Below are 24,874 nucleotides of genomic sequence, written 5' to 3'. Positions count from 1 at the left end.
AATAAACAGCACATTTTAAAATCATGATTCCATGCCAGTTTCAGATGGTCCATGTAAAGGAAATGGCAGATGTTTTTGATGTTTGACAGCATGGCATGACTTGTTTAGTATTTTTGACAGAGGAATCAATGACAAAGAGCCGTGGTGAGAGTGAGTCTCCTTTATGTGAGTCTCCTGGAAATATTATTATTGTAATGGTTGGTTGCATAGACGACCAGATTTTAGATTGGATTTGGCATTCTTATCCACCTATTGAATCCTTCCCAAGGACCTGAGATAGGCAGCTGTTGTTGTTTAAGAGTTAGGGTTAGGGGTGTCACAAGATGTAAGTTGTCCCAAGTAAAGCTGCCTTTTGCAATTGACTCATGGTGCTTTTGTCAATGCCGATGGTGTTCAAGTGGTGCTCCAGATGCTTTGGGATTGTCCCCAAGGGGTCTATCACTATTTATGCTATTTCTGCTTTATTTTGCAATGGTCATTCTACTTCTATTTGCAGGTCCTCAGATTTTGTGATTTTGTCTGGATTTTTCTGATCTTCTGCTGTCTCCAGGCACTGTCACGTCCACCATCCAGATTCTTCCTTTTTTTCCTCCTCCTCCTCCTCTTCTTCCTCCTCTCCTCCTCCTCCTATTCTTTTTCAGGGACTCTGAATAACCGCTAACTGTAAATTATCATTAAGAAAAGACTTATCTTTTCTCTCTCCTTGTTCCTCCTCCCCTCCATCCAAATTGCCTTCATTAATCTCATTAACCAGGCTCACTTTAAAAAGTTCTCAGGATATAGTAAGCAAAGCTGGAGATCAATCCCAAAACAGGAAACACTTGTGTAGCAATAGAGTAAACAGATTGAGCAAGAACCCAAAGCACTTTGCCCGCTGAGGTATATCCCCTCCGTAAAACTCTGATGTATGCTTCCTCTGACGCATGTCATATAATTCATCTCCAAATTGTCTTCCCTTTTCCTGTTAGCTAGAACAACTAATAGCAGGCTTGGTGTGTGTGCATGTGTGCATGTGTGTGCATGTGTGCATGTGTGTGCACGCTTGCATGTGTGCATGTGCATGTGTGCGTATGTGTGTGTATAATATTGCTTAGATGGGGGTGGGGGAAAATCAACCAAGTCCAAAAAGTTCTCTCCTGAGTCATGTACAGGTGAATATAAATGGTAGTCATGGAGATGCAGTTTAGTCCAGAAGTCAAGATTCCATTATTTTGATAACTTTCACCATGATTTGTACATGTCTAGTTCACTATGTCCCATTTAGTTTCAATAAAAAGTACTGTTTATTCTCTAAAGTAAGACCTCACTTCAGAGTAATAATTGAGGGAAGGACCATGCATTATTTACAACCATGAAGGTTTATTATTGTGGTGATTCATTTCATTGGGTGGTAACATTCGCCTGCAAATTATGCACCAAATTTATGTTTATTGGGATTGTGATGTCATTAGTCAAATGACATAAAATGCCACCATTTGAGTAATGACACCACTATGCAAATGATTAACATTGATGCACAATCATTTTTGTTGAGCTCTGCTCGATCAAGATTCTCCTGGGCTGCATTTTCAGTGGCTGAGGCGTCTTTGATCAATCTCTCCCACATTTCTAGCCTGGGATGGGAAAGACTCTAGTCCAGTGGCCCCTCAACCTTTTGGACACCAGGGATTGGTTCTGTGGAGAGTGTTCTGACCCAGGCTTCCTTAAAAAGCATGAATCAGAGTCTTGGTCCCTTTTATTTACTTGGCTGTGAATTTATTTCATTCAGTCAGCAAGGCTTAGCAAACAATCTTTCCAAGGAATATTTATCAACACAAACCTTATTTCATTTGGCGAGCTGCCAGATAACTAGTTTCCAAAAGCAGCGCAAGGCAAAACTTGGCATAGAGTCTCTTATAGTAACAAACAGAACTTTAACTTTCCTACTTTCTTCAAGCATTTATTTACCAGATTGAGGGAGAAATCTATCCGATCTGCTTTCTTCCTCTTTCATTTTTGCTTTCAATTTGAAGTTCTTTTAGATTACTGAATGTGAAAAAAAATGTGTGAATTCCAATGCATTCCTGTTGTTTTTTTTAAATATCTCAAATTCTCAGGAATTTTGCTTTTTAAAGAATAGTGTTATATTAAGTATGGAAAATGATCAAATGAATGCTGTATCATTCATCAGCCTTCACATAGTATGTTAAAGCTCATAGTTGTACAATAGAGTAATGCCTACAAATAGTTCACCTGATTGGATACAGCCCAGATAAATTCTATGGATTAAATTAAACCATTACATTGTTACTTATCATTATAGATAAAGGTAAAGGCTCTCCTCGCACATATGTACTAGTTGTTCCCGACTCTAGGGGGCAGTGCTCATCTCCACTCCAAAGCCAAAGAGCCAGCACTGTCTGAAGACGTCTCCATGGTCATGTGGCCAGCATGACTAAACACTGAAGGCGTACAGAACACTGTTACCTTCCCACCAAAAATGGTTCCTACTTTTCTACTTGCATTTTTACATGCTTTCGAACGGCTAGATTGGCAGAAGCTGGGACAAGTAATGGGAGCTCACTCCGTTATGTGACACTAGGGATTTGAACTGCCGAATTGCCGACCTTTCTGATCGACAAGCTCAGCTTCTCAGCCACTGAGCCACACTTATCATTATATATTCTAATATTTTATTATTTGATTAGGAGAAATTAAACATAACTATGTAAGATAATATTTAATGTATAAATTAAACACCAAATTTTGTATAATTATAATTACTAGTTTATAACATGGTGTGTAAAGCCCTCAAGAACCACAGTGCAACTAGGAGTCTCCGAGCATACATCACCATTAATTCTGGCATAAATTATTCGTTACAATTAGGGATGGGGCAGAAATATATTTAACTTTCATTATTGAATTTGATTGATTATATGTCAGCAATTCAGAAACCATGCAGTCATTATCTGCAACCTCTTTTTTTCAGTTTCTCAAGTCTGTGTCTGAACAATGTTCTCCTTTTCGAATAACAAATCAACAGGAAAATATTATGTTACCATCTTATTTTCATTATTATATATATATATATGAAACAGCAAAACATGAAAATTCAACCCTGCCCTGAATGGAACTGCTACCACCTCATAGTCATACCCGCAACACCTTTTCTCCCTTTCTACAAATAAAAAAAAGTATGTGATATAGGTATCTGTTGTGGCCCAGCAGGAGCCATTGCAGCTGCCACCAGACTCCGAGAGTGAGGGTCCCTATGAGTCGGCTCTGGAGAATGAGGAGGATCTTGGGCAGGGTTCTGACTCTGAGCAGGGATCGGAGTGTCTGGTCGGCCACCAGGAGGCGCCTGAGGCATGGAGCAGCGGTGAGAGCCAGAGGAGGGGGGCTCCTGATGCCATGCCTTGGAGCAGTGGGGAGGAGTCACGGGACAGTGAATCAGAGATCAGCAGGGAGTTCTTGGACGCCCGTTATCGCCGCGCCCATAGACGCAAGGAGCGAGGGTGCAATTATCGGCAGTAAGGACTCTCAGCTGCTGATAAGTGGACTCCCCTTCAGGCTATAAAAGGGTTGACTGAGCATACGCCCTTTGCAGCAGTCAACAAAGAAATCCTGCAAGAAGTTTGGTCTTGGAAACATAGCAGGCTGGATAGCTGCTTTCGTGTCTTGTGTTTGTGAGCTTTGTCGTGGTGGTTTACTGCCAAGGATCTGTCTGTCTGTCTGTGAAATAAACCCTGTTAAAATAGTATTGTTCCGGAGCGTGTTCTGTGTGGGCGAAGGAGGAAGAGGGGTCAGAACAGGTATCTATGGGATAATATTTTCCATGTTGTAGTTTGTGTTTTTAACTTGGAAGTGGGGGAGGAATTACATTGATTTTTCTTGTTGTTGTTAGTTGCAAAGTCGTGTCCGACCCATCGCGACCCCTGGACAACATTCCCCCAGCTCTTCCTGTCCTCTACCATCTGAGTCCATTTAAGCTCACGCAGACTGCTTCAGTGACTCCATCCAGCCACCTCATTCTCTGTCGTCCCCTTCTTTTTTGGCCCTCAATCGTTCCCAGCATTAGGCTCTTCTCCAGTGAGTCCTTCCTTCTCATTAGGTGGCCAAAAGTATATGAGTCTCATCTTCAGGATCTGGTCTTCTGAAGAGCAATCAGGGTTGATGTCCTCTAGGACTGACTGGTTTGATCACCTTGCAGTCCAAGGGACTCGCAGGAGTTTTGAAACTTTTATTTAATTGCAGCTTATAATACAGCTGACCCTGACCTAAATGGACCAATACACTGGCTCAGCTCAAGAAAGGATTCTATGTGTGCCTCTCAGTTCAAGGTACCCAGCCTATTTAATGTGGGGAAATGGTTTTGTGCTCCTTTGCTGCGCCTGAGCTTTGCTGGTAAACTATTTTTAAGCATGATGGTTTGGCAAGGCTTAGCATATCGTGCCCAGTTTAACGCATGGAAGATAAACATAATTAAAGATAGGGTTTCCAAACGTAATATTATCATGGAGTGAAAATGTTTTAGGGAGGTAAATTATCTCAATGATCATCATTTAATGCACAAACAGTTTTTCTCACCCTACATTTAATTCTTATTTTATGCTCTCTTTGAGCCTACCACCATTTACCTTCACAGTTTTTTTGCAGAACACATTCACGGCTTTAAAAAAAAAAGCAAACTGCTGGAAATCTATGTTTTTTTCTTTCCTTTTCAAACACAGTAAACATGGAATGATGTTCCATATGTCCATCAGCATATTGTTTTATGCTCATTAACTTTATCGGTTGCTTCTATCAGCTTGAAGGGGAGAGCAGACTGCTTCTTGTTAGCTTTGGGATAGCTACAGGGACAAGCAGGTTGGGGAGAATCTCTAGCTAAGATTCTGTGCAGTTTGCAGAACCCTCAAATCCCACTCCTGGCTGGCCAAGCCCACCCTGCCCCTCCCCTCGCAGAAGTCCCCATGCAGCCCATTTTGGATGGAGGTAAATGCAAGGCGCATGCAGAGGCTAGGGGAGGGCAAAAAACAGGCCTACCAGAAGTTTGGGAAGGGCCTCTGGAGCCTGGGGAGGTCATCTTCACCCTCCTGGAGCCCCCCCGTCCCGCTGTGGTGCAGGAGACTACTAGGTCACGGCCACCATGGCCACGCCCAACCAGCAACTGGGCAGAGCAGTGGTGGGTTTCCATTATTTTTACTACTGGTTTGTGCCTGTGTAATGTTTCTGTGCATGAACAGAAGCGTCCAGGTAGGTGGGTGGAGCCTTTGCTGCCGCCACTACCGGTTCACCTGATCCAGGCTGAACTGGGAACAACCCATCTCTGGGGCAGAGAACCCTTTGTTAAAAATTTTGAAGCCCACCTCTGGACAAACCCACAGAGCTGAGGACGATCCTTCCAAAACTGAGCTCAGTCTGCTTCATTGCAACCCAAGACATAATTATCCTATAGATATGCCCTTATCAGAAACAATTTTGGACACTTTCTGCATATTTGTGATCAAGGATCCCTAGTCCAAACGAAGAAAAATAATGCTCAGGAGTTCTCTGTGCCTAATCTATCCTAGCAGATTTTGGAAACAAATCAATGCTGGTTAATACTTACATGAGAATTCCAGGAGAGTAGGTGACATAAACATTGAAACAGTGACATAAACATTGAAAATACAATGATAATCCTGGGATGAGGCAGTGGATAATCTAATCCAATAGCCGTTGCCAAATAGTTTGCATGGATGCCATCATCAGGGCTCAAGCAACTCAAAAAGATCTTTGCGTTCACTTCCTGGAGTTATTGTAGACTTGAGCAGCCTGATTCATTTCTAAACTCAATTAAATATCTCATCATCAGCAACATCCAAGGTGGCATCATGACGACTCTTTGTCAAGGCAAGTAACTAACAAACGTGTAACATAGTTCTTATATTTTGTTCCACATTTGTAGAAAAATATAGAAGATTGACATACACAATGGAGTTGTATTAGAACTAAGTCCAGTGTTGTGTTCCCACAACAGCCAATCAGATGTCTGTAGAAAGCTCATGTTAGGACAAGGGTGTCAAATTGGTGGCCCGTGGGCCAGAAGCGTCACACACCGGCCACGCCTACCCCAGTTCTGCAAAGGCAAAAAATGTTGCAATTCATCATGATACGTCATGTGACGCAATTGAGTTTGACACCCATGCATTAAGACATCCGATGAAGTACTGCACTTCTTGTCACATTTCTGCTGGGAAATGCCCAACCTGGCAGGGAGGAAGACACAAGTGAGGCATTAGCCTTGAATTGTTGTGCAGCTGCAAGAGAGCCAGAATTGATTCCCTGCCGCATTGAAGCTCCATGGAACCTTATCAATCTGTGGAATAAATGGGGAAATATGGGAATAAATGGGGAACTCATCAAATTTGCAGATGACACCAAGCTGGCAGGAATAGCCAACACTCCAGAAGATAGGCTTAAGATACAGAAGGATCTTTACAAACTTGAACATTGGGCACTAGCTAATAAAATGAAATTCAATGGTGAAAAGAGTAAGGTTCTACATTTAGGCAACAAAAATGGAATGCACAGGTTCAGTATAGGTGGTACCTTGCTCAATAGTAGTAACTGTGAAAGGGATCTTGGAGTCCCAGTGGACAACCATTTAAATATGAGCCAGCAGTGTGCAGCAGCTGCCAAAAAAGCCAACACAGTTCTAGGCTGCATCAACAGAGGGATAGAATCAAGATCACGTGAAGTGTTAATACCACTTTATAATGCCTTGGTAAGGCCACACTTGGAATACGGCATTCAGTTCTGGTCACCACGATGTAAAAAAGATGTGGAGACTCTAGAAAGAGTGCAGAGAAGAGCAACAAAGATGATTAGGGGACTGGAGACTAAAACCTATGAAGAACGGTTGCAGGAACTGGGTATGTTTAGCTTAAGAGAAAGAAGGACTAGGGGAGACATGATAGCAGTGTTCCAATATCTCAGGGGTTGCCACAAAGAAGAGGGAGTCAAACTATTCTCCAAGGCACCCGAGGGTAGAACAAGAAGCAATGGGTGGAAACTAATCAAGGAGAGAAGCAACTTAGAACTGAGGAGAAATTTCCTGACAGTTAGAAGAATTAATCAGTGGAACAGCTTGCCTCCAGAAGTTGTGAATGCCCCAACACTGGAAGTCTTTAAGAAGATGTTGGATAGCCATCTCTCTGAAACGGTATAGGGTTTCCTGCCTAGGCAGGGGGTTGGACTAGAAGGCCTCCAAGGTCCCTTCCAACTCTACTATTGTATTGTATTGTATTGTTCCCAAAGGAAAGCAAGCCGTTTAAGGAGATTCCTGAATTATAGGATAAAACATAAAATAATAAAATAAATAGTTAGCTTGAACTTTACATGTCTGGTTGTCTGTGCCTGACAATTTCTGAGCAACTAGTATCTGGTAATGGTGATAATCATGAGGACAATAAATTATCGTTAGCCTTTCTCTCCACAGAAGTTGGTGGTCTGTCTGTTGTGTGAAGAATGACTTTCTGATGTCCATCTTCATTTTCTTATTATTCAGCTTCATTGCATGATCTCAGACTCTACTTTTAACAGAGATTAAATTTCTTTTGCATTATTCTCCAATTAATTGATATTTTTTTATAAATCTATAGATGTCAGAATTTTATATAGCCAATCAAATGACATTGCTGAGAACAAAGTAAGATGAAAGAAAGATCAATTAACATCTGATCTAAGGGTGGGATACTTTATAAATAGGGCATCTGGAAATCATTCAGATCACGTTTATAAAACTTAGTTTCATAGTTTTCATTCAGCTATCAAATAAACTTATTTTTCAGTGAGGATTACTCCTACTTCATTGACCTTTGCCTACCTATTTTACAGGTAAGTGAAATTTTTAGATGGCAAAAACAGAGAAGACAAAAAAGTTAATTTTACCCTCCTGTGGGCAAAACTGACTGCAAATACATTGATGAGGGAAGGAACCAGCAATGGAGATTAGAGCCAGAGGAAACCATGCGATGAATTACAATTTATTTTAAAGTCATATTGAAAAAAATCCCAATAAACTAAATTCAGGTATGGATTTTCACTATTAAACTTAACATTTTGTACATTACCTATTTATTTCATGAATTGAATTTTTAGGATCAGATCCAAAAGGCTCAGCATTTTTTAAAGGAGTTTCAAGATCAGCTTGTAACTAGTGTAAGATGATGGCATTTATTTATTATAAAATGTACATGCCACCTACCTCACTATCTAATTGACACCCTGGTGGGTTTTTAAATAAGAACCTATGCAAAAATAGGCAAAGTTAAAAACAAAACAAAATTGTGACATTGAAAAGATGCAGTGCCCAAGTCTTCAATTACCTCATACCATACCACTGTTTGGATCTGCACGCTTGTTGACTGTGTCAGATCTTAACTCTCTTCTGAAAGCCAGAAGCATGGGGCCAAGTTCACCTTAGGGGACAAGATGTTCCATAGAGTAAGGATAATGGCAGTGCTGAATTTTTTTAAAAAAATACTCCTACGGAGCCTTCAGGGACCTGAAGTCTCCGGAGGACTAAAAACAGCCCTACAAGCAACCCAGAAGTGACTTCTGGTTTGCTTATAGGGTCGTCTTTTGTGCTTCGGAGGCTTCAGGAAAGCTCTTGAAGCTTCCGGAGGGCCTCCGGAGGGGGCGGGGGAGGCTGTTTTCACCCTCCCCAGGCGCCTAAAATGCCTCTCGAGCCTAGGGAGGGTGAAAAAAACATGCAAAAAATGGGGGGGTTGCACCTGTCATGCGCACATGTGCGCTGGGGGTGTCGCGCATTGCATTATGGGTGCGGCACACCCATGTACGACCCCCCCTATGCTCCCCCCCCCCCGCTTATGGCACGCGGACCAAAAAAAGTTCGCCATTGCTGTTCTAGGCTGATCCTGGTTCGACTTCTATGATGAACTTTTTGCAGGACTGAGAAACTGGAAACCTCCAGTGATCAGGAACAGTGTCGCCAGATTATGATTGCGGCTACCTAAAGGAAACTGGTAATTCCCTTGTTTAAAAAAGAAAAAAACTTCAATGACTACTATTCAATCAGTGTATTTCTGAACCACAGTCCGAGCTATAACATCTAAATTGAATTTTGAAAAAAATCTACATACTCCTTTATGAATTGCCCTGGGATTTAAAACTTTGGGGGGGGGGGGAACCTTTCAGATTTAAAACTCTCTGATAAAGGAGGTCAAGATAAACTTTGATATTTTTCTACTGCAAATCCTAAATGTTTCATTCGGGCAGCCTTTTGATGACTTCATTGATTTGCTTGCTGCTGGGTTTCAACCGGTAGAGTGGCGTATCGTTTTTAATCATGCCTTTAATTTGCTTTTATTTTATTCTCCTTATTGTTAACCACCTTGTGTGTTATTCTTCAGTTAAGCTCAGGCTGTAATTTTCAATAAATTCATTCTCCACAGTACTTTGAATTTCAGCTCTCCTGGGAGAGCGGTGCAGTTTAGATGTTTTTATCAGCTCTTTATGGGCAGTGTAATGTATACCCATTACAATTACAGTGGAAAATGAAATAGCTCTCCAAAAGCAAACCCAATATACACCCTTACTTGAATGTTAATCCTGGTGTATGCCATGGCATTTCAACACATATAAATATATATAATCAGGCCACTTGTCCATCCATTTAGTTGGATATACAATCTCACATTCTTTTAAATATTATGAAAATTGCCTAGGGCATTGTGATATTTCCTCTTGCTTTTCAAAGCTATTTTGATAAGTTCCACTAATCAAAAATCAGTACATATCCTCCACGTATAGAGTTCAACACTAATGGTGTTGTGCTCTCCCTACTCAGAAATCTATAATTCTCTTTGCTCTAAAATATTAGTATGTTCTATAACTACTAACGACACTGCACATTTACTCAACCCCACAACCCATGTTAGATGAGAAATGAGCTGCATTCAGAACATGAGATCCCTTGACTGGAATTACATTTCTTGCAACTATATTAGAGACAACATTTGTAGAATTTTACTTTGGGAAATGATTCTAGAGCCGTGGAAAAAGGGGAGAACATTAAATTTTGCTTAAAGGAGGACTCATTCAAATGTTATTGAACAGGGAAATAGAACATTATGGGGTTCCCCCCCCCCCACTAATTCATATATTTGTGGGATTAGAAATGGGGAAGTCCAAATTCCTCCTCAACCAGAGGTAATGTGTCAATTATTCTCAGTCATCCTACCTTTATAAATCTTTTGCTATGGAGACTAGGAGGAGGAGGATGCTGTTTAGACCTCCCTCAATAAAAGAAATGGTATGGATGGATGGATGGATGAACAAACGAATGAACATTACTAATCCCTGGAGTTGTGGATTGGTCAAATTAGTGGTTGAGACAAAATATGAGACATGTTTATGATAGCTTGCAAATCAGATCAGGCCAAATTGGAGTCCCCTAAGCAGGACAAAATTCAGCAGTTCACAATGGAAACTTGACCTGAAATATTAACTTCAGTGGTGGGATTAAAATTTTTTTTAATACCGTACCGGTTCTGTGGGCGTAGCTTGGTGGACATGGCTTGATGGACGTGGCAGGGGAAGGATACTGTAAAATCTCCATTCCCACCCCACTCCAGGGGAAGGTAACTGCAAAATCCCCATTCCCTCCCAATCAGCTGGGACTCAGGAGGCAGAGAATAGATGGGGGCGGGGCCAGTCAGAGCTGGTATTTACCGGTTCTCTGAACTACTCAAAATTTCCACTATTGGTTCCCCAGAACTGGCCAGAGCCTGATTAGTAACTTCTCTTCTTTTACTTCTCTGGGAATCTGAAGAGGCAGCTTATGAAACCCATTAGACCAGTGGTGGGTTCCAGATCCCGGTGCAACCAGTACGGTGCAACGGGACCAGACAGTCACCACATGAATGCGTCAGCACGCGCACACATGTGCGCAGCACATACAGGCCTCCTTATCTCCTGCGACGCTCCAGCTGCTCGGTGGAGCATCGCGCAGGTGCCATACACTCTGTGCGTATGCGCGGAAGCGCCAAAGAGCTCAAATACAGGTAAGGATGGCGAGCGGGTGGGCCCTCCAGAGCACCATACCGGAACAGTACCCGGTGCTCCCGGCAGGCATCGGTACGCCCCGTACCAAGGTATACCGCCTGCAACCTACCACTGCATTAGACATAGCAAGGAGTGTACGGTGCAAATTCTCATGGCCAGATGTATATTCACCATTTTTAGACACAGCATATTGATTTGGTGTATTAATGTATCAGTCATCCTGTAACATTCAAGCAAAGCATCTATTTTCCCCTCTGCAAGGGAAGATAGTTTCATAACAATAAAGAAATTAATGACGGCTCTCCAAGGCCCAGTTTGCACAGTGCCTACTGATCCATCATTATTATTGTAATTACTAAAGAAATACGTGATATCTCAGTATGGTGGAGAAGGTTGTGACCAATATCCAATCTATCTCCTCAGTCTGCTGAACAGGTGATAATTACTGGTGGGCAATTTCAAGGACTCTGTTCTCTCTTATTATTTTTCATGCTTAAAGTGGATTTAAACCGACAGCATTTCAAAGGGAGGATGCTGCCGAATAGAGGGTTATTCTCTATAATGAGGATATATCCTCATTCTCAGCATAGCATACCCGCTGACCACTTTGAGGACAACGATGAAGGAATTTGCCAGCTGATGTGCAATGGCCCTGCAGTTCCTTTGCTGTTTGGAGTGCCGTTTCAGGGTGCACTGATAGGATTGCTTTTTGATGAAGGTGTAGTTTTCCCTTTTACTCTTACTTATCACCACTCTTGAACAACCCAGACACTCCCAGGTAGTTTATCCTTCCATTGCTATAAAGAGGTATTGTTTTCAGTTTCCTTAAGAGATTGAGGGAATAATATAGGCAAGTTGGAGTTGGAAGAGACCTTGTAGGTTATCTAGTCCACCACCACCCTGCCCAAGCAGACCCGACACCATTTTTGACAGATGGCAGTCCAGTCTCTTCTTGACAGCTTCCAGTGATGAAGCACTTCTGAAGACAAGTTGTCCCATTGGTTGATTGTTCTCACTGTCAGAAAATTTCTCTTTATTTCCAGGTTGAATCTCTCCTTGTTCAGTTTCCATCCATTATTCCTGGTCTGGCCTTCAAAGTAGCTTGACCCCAGTGGTGAAATTCAATTATTTTTGCTACTGGTTCTGTGGGTGTGGCTTGGTTGGCATGGTGTGGTTCGTTGAGTGTGGCTTCGTGGGCATGGCGGGGGAAGGATACTGCAAAATCTCCATTCTCACCCCACTCCAAGGGAAGGATACTGCAAAATCTCCATTCCCACCCCACTCTAGGGCCAGCCAGAGGTGGTATTTGCCGGTTTTCTGAACTACTCAAAATTTCCACTACCGGTTCTACAGAACCTGCTGGATTTTGCCCCTGCTTGACCCCCTCCTTTCTATGGCAACCCCTCAAGTATTGGAACACTGCTATCATGTCTCCCCTAGTCCTTCTCTTGACTAGACTAGCCATGTCCAGTTCTGCAGCTGTTCATCATATATTTTAGCCTCCACTCCCCTAATCATCTTGGTTGCTCTGCCAAGCTTTTGGCAAATGATCATGTGTTACCAATAAAGGAGAATATTGGTAGCTGAATGAAATGAGGGGTCTTGGTGCTCTCTAAGCTGGTTGTTTTCTTGCAAAGATTGCATGGCATGCTTGTTAGTAAGTACGTTCGGTGTGCTGGACAGCAGAGAGGTATATAACGGTAACTGTATAGTTGATTTGAAAAAGATACCCAAATCATGTTCATTAACAGTTCCTCAATGAATTGGAGAGAAGCTTCAGATGGGGTGCCACATGAATTAGTCTCTGCTGTTCAATATTTTCATTTGTGATTTGGATCAAAAGGCAAAAGGAACATTTATCAAATTTGCACATGATACAAAATCATACGGGATAGTTAATATCCTTGAAAGTAGAAATTACATTTAAAATGGTATTGATCCATTCGAGAACTCAACTGAGATGTAACAATTACAGTTAATAGAGATGTAAAGTATCTGCACTCGGGAAACAAAAATCAAATGCACAGATATAAGCTTGCATTAAAAAAAAGAGAGAATACTGGCTGCTTGCAAACTGAATATGAACAGGCAAGTATAATTTGGCTTCAAGATCCTACTGTAGGAATGATTCCAGTTATGGGCACCAGAATTTGAAGAGAACTTGGAGAAATTGTAGCAGAGAATGACAATGGAAGTAATCAAAAGTTGAGTGCTGCAAGTTGTTACCAATTACATAGAGAAGTGGTGGGGTTTCATTTATTGAATATGTTAAACAGAGGCTAGTCAGCTTCTGTTGATTATAATTTAAACTGAATTTCTTTTTCACAGATGCACACATCAGGCAATGGCTAATCTTGGCTGGAGAGTGAAACAGTACCTGTAGACAAAAATAGACAGGGTTGGATTGACTATTCAAGCCAATATTAAACAACCCAGAATAGAGTAGAGTAGAATAAGAATAGAATAGAATAAAATAGAATTAGAGTAGAATAAGAATGAATATAAATAGAATAGAATTAGAGTAGAATAAGAATATGAATACAATACAATACATTGAATCAGAATCAGAATAGAATAGAATAGTTGGAAGGGACCTTGTAGGTCTTCTAGCCCAAATCCCTGCTCAAGCAGAAGACCCTATACCAGGTAACTGTCCACTCCAGTCTCTTTTTAAAAGCCTCCAGCGATAAAGCACCCACAACTTCTGAAGGCAAGCTGTTCCACTGGTTTCTTTTTCTATCAGGAACGTTCTCCTTGGTTCTAAAGTTGGTTCTCTTTTTGATTAGTTTCCAACTGTTGTTTCTTGTCTAGCCTTCAGGGGCTTTGGAAAATAGGTTGACCTCCCCCCCCCCTCAATCTTCTTTGTGGCAGCCCTTCAAATATTGGAACACTGCTAACATGTCATTCCTGGTCCTTCATCGCTTCCCTCAATAGTTTTGAACAAAATGTTTTCAAATCAGAACCCCCAGACAATCTTAAGACTTTCTGCACTTTCATTTGGCATAAAATGAGCTTATTTGTCTAGCTTAAAATTAATTTAAGGAATGATCCTTCACCAGCAAGTGCTTCTTTAAAAATGCTACAAAGGGCAATTTTTTTTTGTCCCTTTAATTCTGAGGCATCCCATTGTGTGATTGGAGGCACAGTTAGAAGATCAGAGGCAAAGTACAGACCTGACCAGAACAGAGGAACATACAGTATCATATTTTTTGGAGTATGAGATGCACCGTTTTTCCTCAAAAAAGAGGGTGAAAATCTGGGTGCATCTGGGTACACTGAATACAGCATTTTTGGCTTCCTAAAACCCCACCCCCTTTGCAAAAATGGCCATGCATAGCCCTTTTAGGGGGCTTCCAGAGAGCTCCTGGGGGTTGGGGAGGGCAAAAATGAGTGAAAAATGGGCTGTTTTTTTGCTTGTTTTTGCCCCCCAGCCTCCAGGAGCACTCTGGAAGTTTCCTAAAGGCTATGCATGCCCTTTTTTGACAAAAAAACAGGCCCATTTTCACAAAAAAATAGATCGTTTTTGGGAGGTCTGCAGAGTGCAAAAACTTTTTGTTTTAATTTGCCTCTTCAAAATCTTGGTGCATCTTATACTCCAATGCGTCCTATACTCCGAATATTATGGTAGTAATAGATATTAGGTTACGCAAACCCTTGAAGAGATATTTCATTTCTGTGAAGATTTGAGTGTTGTATGCACTCCAACACACTCAGGTACTTGCAAAGGCAAAAAAGGTAGCATTTGCCCATAGCTTTTACTGAGATAGCTCATCACCAGAGGAGCCAGATACTGCCGAAGAAGGCTTAAGGACATTCCTCACAGCCTATTCTAATGCATGAAGTCCAGAGGCATTTCAAGGTGATTACAAATTGCTTGGTCGAGGAAAATCATGCTTCTGTGTTTTGGCAAAATGATTCATATCACATGAAACTGCTTTATCAAGGGAAATCTAAGTCTGCTTGCACAAGTCCATTACAAATTCTCTATATTCTTTGAGTATCAAGCCATCTTTTCCCAAAGTGCTAGTCTTAGAACATCTGGCAAGAGGATGTGCTGTGAGTAAACCTGTAAGCAGGGGAAGAAAAGTTTAATATCCAGCTTCGAGCATATATCCCTGATTTGGGGAGAAAATTGACCAGACTAAATATTACACCCACCATCCCTCATTGCTCACAATGAGAACATCAACAACAATATATTAGTCCAGGACAAGTCATGTTCTTATTTCTGCTCTACCAAACTGTAACAAGCAGGGCAATAGTATTTTGGCATGTTTGAGGTCAGAGCACTCTCCAAGTAAATGATTACTTTGCTCTAAATTACTCCTGCAATACATTTTTATTTTAGTACTCATTCAAAAAAGCAAATTGAAAAATTCCTGGTAAAATGATTAGCATGAGTTCTTTAACTAATCAAATGTATAATTTAAGTATTATTTGAATAAAATAGTACATGGTTCAAAATGGACAGATTACTTAACCCTGCACTTTGAAAGATTTTAAAATCGCTAAGCACTGCATTTGGAAAAGCTGGTAGAGTCCAAAGAAAGACTACATCCAGGAGATAATATTTGCCTATGAGGGGCAGATTGGATAATTTCATACAGGAATTTGCAAGTGCCAGACTCAAGGTTTTGTCTTTATATATTGTACAGTGAAAACTCAAGGAGAACAATATAGAAAGATAAAACATTAAATGCACATGCTACACACAGAGAGAGAGAGAGAGAGAGAGAGAGAGAGAGAGAGAGAGAGAGAGAAAGAAAGAAAGAAAGAAAGAAAGAAAGAAAGAAAGAAAGAGAAGGAAGGAGGGAGGGTGGTTAGGTAAGGTCCAATGGAGCCGATTAAGGAAGGGGGAACACAGATTCTGTTTATGCCTTTGATGACATTTCATCTCTACCTTATCTTTAGGATATATCAGGAAAATCAAAGGCACTTTAAACTGCACGATTCTATAAAAGAACAGTATTGATGTTGGTCTTTGTATGAGCTGGTCTACCAGAGATTCTTCATGTTCTCTACCAAGTAGTAAAATACAAGCTTTCACTTTTGTCCACTCAGGATCATATAATCAATTAAGAAAGATTTTCTATAATTCTCAGCTGTTCTGCCACCTGATTATGATGCTGTACCATCAAGTCAGGACCAATGCTTAGCTACCATATAACTCATTGTTTCTCAACAATGATCTTCCCCTTATGTGGTCCTTCACTTATTCCAAAGATGCACCCATCATTGCTGTAATCAGATTGATCCACCATGTTGCTAGTTCTCTTTTTCTATTTTTCCAGCATTGTAAACTTCTCAAAAGTTCTAGGTCTTTGCATAAAGTGTCCAATACATACCATATTTTTCAGAGTATAAGATGCACCTTTTTCCGGGGGGGGGGGGGAGAGAGATACTGCGGCTTTCCGGTTACTCTGGATTAGCCGTTGAATCCAGATCGTCCGGACAGTCCAATCTGACCCAAGCCAGCCCGAAGAGATGGTGAGAGGAAGGGGAACCTAAAGAGGAGGCAGACCTTATGCAAATTAAGAACTATAGACCAATCTCCTTGCTAAACTCAGACTATAAGTTATTTGCATCTATATTGGCAGAGAGACTTAAAAACATATCTAAATGGGTTTATCCACCTGGATCAAAATGGTTTCTTACCAAAGAGACAAATTAAGGATAATATAAGAATAATCTTGGATACCTTGGAATACTATGAGGCTCATTCTGAAAAGCAAATGGCCTTGATGTTTCTTGATGCTCAGAAGGCTTTTGATAATGTGAACTGGTGATTCATGATAAAACAAATGGAACAAATGAACTTTGGTAAGAATTTTATTCAAGCTATACAAACGGTATACCACAAACAAATAGCTAAGATAATGATAAATGGAGAATTGACAGATCCTATTGAAATAAAGAGAGGTACGAGACAAGGCTGCCCATTATCACCACTACTTTTTGTCTTAACGCTAGAAGTTTTAAATAGAAGGATCAGAGAAGAGGAAGAAATAAAGGGAATGACAATTAAAAAAGAAGAATATAAATTGCAAGCATTTGCAGATGATTTAGTTTTCATTCTTGAGGAGCCACTTGAATCTGCACCTAAATTGATAGAAAGAATTGAGGAGTATGGAAAAGTAGCAGGCCTGAAAATAAATAAAGATAAGACAAAGATCTTGACAAAGAACATACCATCGAAACAAAAAGAAGAATTGCCAGAAATTTTGGAGATGCAAGTTACGAACAAGGTCAAATACTTGGGGATTTTTTTAACAGCTAGATGTAGTACTCTCAAAGAGGATAACTATCTTTGATTGAAGCAACAATTTGCAAAGGACTTGATGAAATGGGAAAACCTACAATTATCAATGATTGGGAGAATTTCAACAATTAAAATGAACATTTTACCTAGAATCTTATACTTGTTCCAGACAATCCCAATTAGGTTGGGGAAGGACTACTTTGAAGATCTAAATAAAATGGTGCTGAAAATTATATGGCAGGAGAAAAAAGCAAGAATAAAACTTAAAGTGTTTCAAGATGCTAAAACAAGAGGAGGGCTGGGCTTACCCAACTGGGAGCTATATTATCAGGCAACAAGTCTGATGTGGATTGAGGAATGGATAACATTAAGAAATGTTAGGCTTTTGAATTTAGAGGGTCATGACTTGCTGTTGGGATGGCATGCATTTTTATGGTATAAGGGAACCAAAGCACATGATTATTTTAGAAGACATTACATAAGAGAGGCTTTGTTATTAAACTGGGAGAAGGTTAAGAAGTTACATTATTTAAAAATTCCAGTCTGGATATCAACCATTGAAGCTTTTTCATATTCAATAATATACAAAAAGGAACAAACAGTTAGATGTGCCGAACTATTAAATACAGAGGTTGAACTTAAATCCATTCAAGACTTGAAACAGGAAGGAATTGAAATTAATTGGTATTCATATGTAACCAAAGGACATGCTTGGCAAAATTGAGGAATGTTTTTTGTATGTGTTGTTTTGTCTTTGTTTTTAAAATAAATAAAAAATAAAAAAAGATGCACCTTTTTCCCTCAAAAAAGAGGGTGAAAATCTGGGTGCATCTTATACACTGAATACAGCATTTTTTTGCCTCCTGAAACCCTGCCCTCTTTGCAAAAATGGCCATGCATCGTCTTTAGGAGGCTTCCAGAGTGCTCCTGGGGGCTGAGGAGGACAAAAATGAACGAAAAACGGGCCTTTTTTGCTCATTTCCCCCCCAACCCCCGGGAGCACTCTACAAGCCTCCTAAAGGCTATGCATGGCCTTTTTTGACAAAAAACGGGCCCGTTTTTGTGAAAAATGGGCCATTTTGGGGAGGTCTGCATCTGCAGAGTGCAAAAACCTTTTTAAAAAATTTTCCTCTTCAAAATCTTGGTGCGTCTTATACTCTGAAAAATATGGTATACTATTCTATATAGGTGCAATGTTGCTACACCAAGGCCATTTGGGTTCTCGGCTTTGTTCTTGCACATTTAATAACATTATTGTAGGAATGGTGCTTAATAAACATTTCTGTTACAAGGCATGGCCCTGGAGGGATCTTTCATCTGTTCTTAATTAAGAGATCAATAGCCAGGTTAATTATGCCTTAACCCCTTCCCAATTTAATTTGTTAATACATTATTGTGGTTCCTTCTGAATTTTAAAGTTGTTGTTTTAATTTACTTTTTGTACCTGGGTTCTACAATTTTGTTGTATTTACTTTGTACAATGGCAATAAAGACTATACTACCACTTACATTTCCTTTTTACTCAGCACAGATGTACTGGAGCACTGAACTGAATATCGGAGCATCGTGAACCACGAGTGTCTGCAGAAGAGGCAATAACAAAAGAAATGCTGATATTAGTATGCAGGTACAACTAAATGGAAAGGGACGCAGTGGCTCACTGGCTAAGACGCTGAGTTTGTCGATCAGAAAGGTTGGCAGTTCAGCGGTTAGAATCCCTGGCGACGAGTAACAGAGTGAGCTCCCATTACTTGTCCCAGCTTCTGCCAAGTTAGCAGTTCAAAATCATGTAAAAATGCAAGTAGAAAAATAGGGACCACCTTTGGTGGGAAGGTAACAGCGTTCTGTGCACCTTCGGCATTTGGCCACATGACCACGGACCTGTCTTCAGACAGCGCTGGCTCTTCAGCTTTGAAACTAAGATGAGCACCGCCCCCTAGAGTCGGGAACAACTAGCACATATGTTTACCTTTACCTTTACAATCAAATAAATTACTTCATAAGGTCATTTTGGCTTCATCATCGTTGGCTAAAAATGTTGCTCAATGAACCTAGAAAGTTCTTGAGTTGGGAATCCCCAAATTCCATGCCAGCCTTCATCATAAGAAACCTTGGTGCATTTCCTGAAATATCAATTAAAACGTATCTCTAGATGTGGTCTTGGAGAAGTTGCCCATTCTACTTGTGGATGCATGTGATTTTTCATATACATAGATGTTTCACTTGTCCATAATTAGCTCCTGCAAGGCATACATATTTTACCTCCAAAGTCTCAAAGGAATAAAAACTCATATGTATAATGTATCATTCTTCTGGATTACTGGTACGCTAGTAAACAAACCCAATAGCTCAGACTTGAAAAATGTTTCAGTGTTAGTAATGGAAAATGAGTACCAATTGTAGCTGGAATTTTTCTCCCAGATGTCAAAGAAACTGTTGGCATGCTGCGAGGTGTGGTAGATATTTGTAGAGAATAAGGAAGATGGCCTTAATGGATACCTCCACATTTCACATAGGTATAAGAAAGGGAGGCGGTACAGCACAATCAGACTGCAGGATTTTGTTATTATAGTTGTTAGCTTTCCTATGGAATCGATTCTTGATTTGGTCTATCTCCGTGATGGCAAACCTATGGCGTGCGTGCCACAGATGGTCACACGTCCGTGTCGGCTAGCTGATTTTTCACCCTTCCGGAGGGCCAGGCTTCAGGAATGCCTCTGGAGGCTGGGGAGGATGAAAAACAGTCCCAACAGGCCATCCGGAAGTTTGTTTGGGAACAAGCTTCCAGAGGGCATCCGGGGGACTGGGGGGAGGCCATTTTTCACCCTCCCCAGGCCTTAGGAAAGCCTCTGGAGCCTGGGGACGAGTTGCACATGCATGCACAAGAGGATTGAATGGGCACATGGGCGCGAGCAATAGCACACACGTGCGCAATTTTGGCATGCCATAAGAAAAAGGTTCGCCATTATTGCTTTATCTGGTTAGGATGACAATTTTGGAGAAAGCTCTGCCGATGTTAGAAGGTGTAGGTTTTATTATGGAAAGGACCTAGGAAGCTGCCATATACTAGAACAGGTTATCGTCCAGCAAGCTTAAAATTGGGTTTACTGGCTACCTAGTATGACCTAACATGATGCACTTTCCAACCTTTCCTCTTCTAATTAGAAGAAGCAGGGCTTGACAGGTTCTGACCTTGCAACTCAAGAGCCAGGGGGCTCTTAAATATCTGCAAATGAATCTCAGAAAGAATAATACTTGCAGTTCCGGAGCAGTCAGGTCATCAGCCCCCTGTTTCAGAAACACACACAGACTGAATCAGCTGATTCAGCGCCAAGGCGGGAAAAGAATATTAACCCTTCTGAATGCAGAATGATCAAGTGAGTAAAACAGAGATATTCCATGGGATTTCTCAAAAGGAAGAGGCATAACTCCAAAAAATAGGTAAGGTTAAATCAATTCTATAAAAGAAGAGCCTGGGAGTCAGGTTTCTGTTGGCAAATAATGTTCTAACCTCTCCAATGGCTTCCTGAGCATATGCTACTTTTGATTCTCGGACTCCTTTTGATTCTCTGATTATTCTCCAAAACACCTGAAGGCAGGACAAGAAGTAACGGAGGGGCTCTAATCAAGGAGAGAAGCAACCTAGAACTAAGAAAAAATTTCCTGACAGTGAGAGCAATTAATCACTTGCCTCCAGAAATTGTGGGTCCTCCAACACTGGAAGTTTTTAAAGAAGAGATTGGACAACCATTTGTCTGAAATGGGGTTCCATGATTGAGCAGAGGTTTGGACTAGAAGACCTTCAAGGTCCCTTCCAACTCTGCTATTCTGTTATTCTGATACAAGACTATCTTCAACTTCGATTCTGAATCCTACATTTATCTGCCTGGAACTTGGGTTTCTGAAGTAAGTTCTGTGGGTTTCTAAACTTTTGCATCATTCCTGCATTATGATGAGATGTTAACCTTCCTGGAGACTTACAGTTGTAGCTGCAAAGGACATTCAGCTACTTTGAAACATACCGCAAGAAGGAAAGAAAGCTATACAAAACAAAGGGATGAGGGGAATTTGCAATACTGATGATTCTATCAGTTCCTTTCTTCTTCTGGGTCTCGGGGACATTCTTTTCTGGTAGCCCATGAGGTCCGCTCTTCTGGTCATATGATTACAAAGTTGTTTCCAAAAAGTCTCAGAGGAGTGGCACCATTCATAGCAGGAGGATAGTGCCCGCACCCAATCTCTAAAGTCATAAACCAGAATTTCCTCAATAGGGAAATATTTTTTTCACCAATCCCAGGTGGGAAGTGTTACAGGTGTTCAGCATGGACCAGGGACAACATTGATAGAAATTGGTGGTTAAGATAGGGAGGAGATATAGGATGTGTGGCCATTTGTTTTTGAAGCATGGCCCCTCCCCTTTCTGTCTTCATTCAGATGCTTTAGCAAATACCATATGTGAAGTTATAAGCACCACCGAGTCTTTATCAACTAGGGGTTTAAACAGACTCCTCCTCCATCCTTCCTTTGTTTAATGCAAAGGGCCTTTCTCCACAGTTCAGGGGATACATTCAGAGAAAGAAAATATAATTTAATCTACTCATGACATTTTCCTAAATATTAGCCAACAGACTACAGTGCCCACCTTAGGCATTAAAAACTGGCTGGGTGACTTTGGATTAGTCTCTCTCTCTCTCTCTCTCTCTCTCTCTCTCTCTCTCTCTCTCCTCTCTCTCTCTCTCTCTCTCTCTCTCTCTCTCTCTCTCTCTCTCTCTCTCTCCCCCTCCCCCCCAAACTACCTCACAGGATGGTTGTTGTGGGGAAAATGGGAGGAAGAAGGAGTATTAGGTATGTTTGCTGCCTTTTATTATTTATAAAAATAATAAAAGTGGGGTATAAATAAAATAAGCCCTCTTCATGAAATGAAGAAATATAATTAAAATAAATTGTGCCTTAAAGGAAACATTTACAATTTGAGGTTTAGGTTTTCTTCAGATTACACGTTTGTGTGTGTGTTTGTGTGTGTGTGTGTATTTGTGTGTGTGTGTGTTCCAGCATAACTCTGGAACGCCTTGAGCAATTTCAACCAAACTTGGTACAGATGACCTACTCTCGGGAAACAAATACTGTGGAGTAAGACGCCCATAACACCCCTCGTGTGTGTGTGTGTGTGTGTGTGTGTGTGTGTGTGTGTGTTCTGTTAAGATACAGCCTGTTGTGCCTTAAAATGGCTTCTACCATACTGCCTTAAAATGGCTTCTACTGTACAGTGCTGTGGAGTTGCCATGGTAAGGACTTCACAGTACTCCACAAGGGACTCCCTCTGGTAAGTGGGAAAATCCAACATTAGAAATTGTGGCGATGTTCATGGAAGGAGGGTTGGGATAAATAAATACCCGGGCAGCGCCGGTTTATCAGCTAGTTGGTTATAAAACACAGGTCCTGGATCCTGAAATCCTCAAAAAATCCAAGTCATTTCCGCCCACCACCCGAAGCACTTGTTCCCCAAACCCTGTAACATACAGTATGTCTACCCCATTTGTCAAAATGTACACATATTTTACAATATTATGGGTGCTACTTCTGTCCAAGATTGTGACTGACATGTTCACACAGCTGATGTCAATCTGCATGCAGGAGAGCAATAGTTACATAAACTTCAGGAAGGTATCTTTAAAGTTTAGCTTTGGGGTAAGGAAAGAATCTTGAAAACCATCCGAGAAATTTCAGGTCCTCATTTATTAATGAGTTAATTAAGAGGGAGTCTTTGTGAAATACTTCCTGCTTTTCTTGACACCAAGGCTGAGTTGCCGATTATAAATTATATTATAAAATAAGCTACTAATTTACTCCTACAGGATTGCTATTGTGGGAGAGAATTGGAGGAATAAAGTTGGTTGCCTTGAGCCTCTAGAACAGACAAGATATAAATCTAAAAATAAAAATAGCCTATTTTTATGTATTTCACTTTTATCCCATCTTTATTATTTTTACAAATAACTCAAGGCATCAAACATATCTTATACTCCCTCCTCGTATTTTCTCCACAACAACAACCCTGTGAGGTCGTTTGGGCTGAGGCAGAGTGATTGGCCCAAAGCCACCCAGTTGGCTTTCATGCCTAAAGTGGGACTAGAATTCACAGTCTCCTGATTTCTAACCTGGTGCCTTAACCACTAGGCCAAATTCGATATTAACTGTCCTCTTTGTCATTGGATGGTAATGTGTGTTGCTTCCTTTGTTTCCACCTTTAATAACTGAGCATGTTGCATTCAACCTCCAATCCCTGCATTCTTCTGAGTGAGCCTTTACATTTCTAGTAAATCTCACCGCCCCGAGTCCCTTTTTGGGAGAGGGGGCGGTTTAGAAATATAAATAAATAAATAAATAAATAAATAAATAAATAAATAAATAATAGTCGAGAGCCTTCTTCTGATCCCAACGACACATTGCTTAAAATCTCATTCCTACACAAAGACAGTGTGAACATACCGTATTTTTGGGACTATAAGATGCACCAGAGTATACAACGCACCATGATTTTGAAGAGACACATTTTAAAAAAAAGTTTTTGCACTCTGCAGGCCTCCCAAATCCTCTGCATGCCTCGTTTTTTGCACACACAAACAAATGGGGGGACGACGGCATGCAGAGCTTTGGGAGACTTGTAGAGTGCTCCTGGGGGCTGGGGGGGCAAAAACGGCCAGTTTCTTGCTTTTTTTTTTGCCCTCCCCAGCCCTCAGGAGCACTTTGCAAGCCTCCCAAACCCTCTGCATGTCTATTTTTGCAAAGGGGGTGGGGTTTCAGGACAAAAATGCTGTATTCAATGTATAAGACGCACCCAGATTTTCACACTGTTTTTTGAGGGAAAAAGGTCCGTCTTATACTCTGAAAAATACAGTAATTATCATCAGGGGTGGGTTGCTCCCGCTATTACTGCCAGCTCGCTCTGCGTGTGCTTTGCATGTGCTTTGCATGTGCTTTGCATGTGCTTTGCATGTGCTTTGCATGTGCTTTGCATGTGCTTTGCATGTGCTTTGCATGCGTTTTGCATGCGTTTTGCATGCGCTTTGCATGCGTTTTGCGCATATGCACACCGTGTGTTGTTTGCACATGCGCAGTTGCTTGTTAATTATAAACAAGTAATGTTTATAATGGCATGGGTGACCGGGGAACTGGTTCAGGGACGTGGCCCGCCGGCCAGCCCTACCAGTTCGTTGACCCAGTCCCAATGTCCCAGTACCAGTTTGCCTGATCCAGTATGAACCGATAACAACCTACCTCTGGTCATAAGAAGCCAGTCTTTCAAAGAAATCTATTTTTCCATGCTTAATGTCCGCAGCCTCTTTCATTCTTCAGTTGTTGGTTTCCAGCCTTTAAACATTCCATATTAACACAGCAATTACAATGTGGCTGCTTGTTTGCTCAGAACTTGGATAAAATATTCATTCCCCGCCATGTACTTGCATAATGTTCAGCTGCTTTGCCTATAATGCACAGGCTATAAAACCAAGTCACCCAAATCAATAACCAGAAAGTATCACATCTTTAACATAAATTATGTAG

This window comes from Natrix helvetica (genome assembly GCF_964273705.1).
Source record: "Natrix helvetica genome assembly, chromosome: 1".
Taxonomy (NCBI): domain Eukaryota; kingdom Metazoa; phylum Chordata; class Lepidosauria; order Squamata; family Natricidae; genus Natrix; species Natrix helvetica.
The sequence above is the reverse complement of the archived record's forward strand: the minus strand, read 5'-3'. Positions refer to the sequence as shown.